A 1,043-nucleotide genomic window follows, 5' to 3' on the forward strand; every position below is an offset into this window, starting at 1 on the left:
GCTACATGATTTGTTCCTTTTCATTATTCAGCTTCTCAGATTCAATATCTCTTCCTTAGAGAAGCCTTCTCTGAAAACCTTTTGTTATAGTGAGACACATAAGTGTACTCTTTAGAGCTCCCTCTAAATATAGACAGGTCTCCTCATATAGATAATCTTACCTGACTATACCATCTAAAGTAGCTCCCACCCTCTGACCACTCTATTCTATTTTCTTATAAAACTTACCACTACCTGAAAACTTAACATTTTTTCTTGTTTATTATCTGCCTTCCTCATTAAACTATAAGCTCCAAGAGGGCAGAAGCTAGTACATAGTACATTGAGGTATTCAGTGAATTTTGGTTAAATGAAAAAATGAATGACTCCCCAGATGGAGATTAGTGGATCACCTAGCATGCTTGGGAAGATAAGTGCTCACCTTTGCTGCTATGTCCATGTAGAAGAGATAGATTCCTCTAATACTGGGCAGGGGACAGTCTTGCCCAGTATAACTCACAGGTACATTGTGCTTACTCTCTGTTCAAATTGGTAACAATGAGGTATCTAAAGTGGGAAGTTCTTTGAAATAGTGTCTGGCACACAGTAAGCTCTCAATCATGGTTAGATATTATTATCTGAATTAGAGCCATGGCTCTAATACCACCCAGCTTCAAGAATTAACATAGGACCAATCTCGTTTTATTTGTACCCGCCACTCCTCCCATACACATTGAGTTAATAATCATAATCCAGGTAATGTATCCTTTAATCCATAAATACTTTATATATAACTTCAAAAGATGACTATTTTTTAATATAACCACAAACATTGGTGGGATTTATATATTGAAGTGATATGGTTCGGTTCAGTTCAGTATTCCATGGAATACTGTCCATAGAATTCTCCAGGCAGAATACTGGAGTGGGTAGCCTTTCCCTTCTCCAGGGGATCTTCCCAACCCAGGGATCAAACCCAGGCAGGCGGATTCTTTACCAGCTGAGCCACAAGGGAAGCTCAAGAACACTGGAGTGGGTAGCCTATCCCTTCTCCAGTGGGTCTT

This window comes from Bos indicus, chromosome X (assembly GCF_029378745.1).
Source record: "Bos indicus isolate NIAB-ARS_2022 breed Sahiwal x Tharparkar chromosome X, NIAB-ARS_B.indTharparkar_mat_pri_1.0, whole genome shotgun sequence".
NCBI lineage: Eukaryota > Metazoa > Chordata > Mammalia > Artiodactyla > Bovidae > Bos > Bos indicus.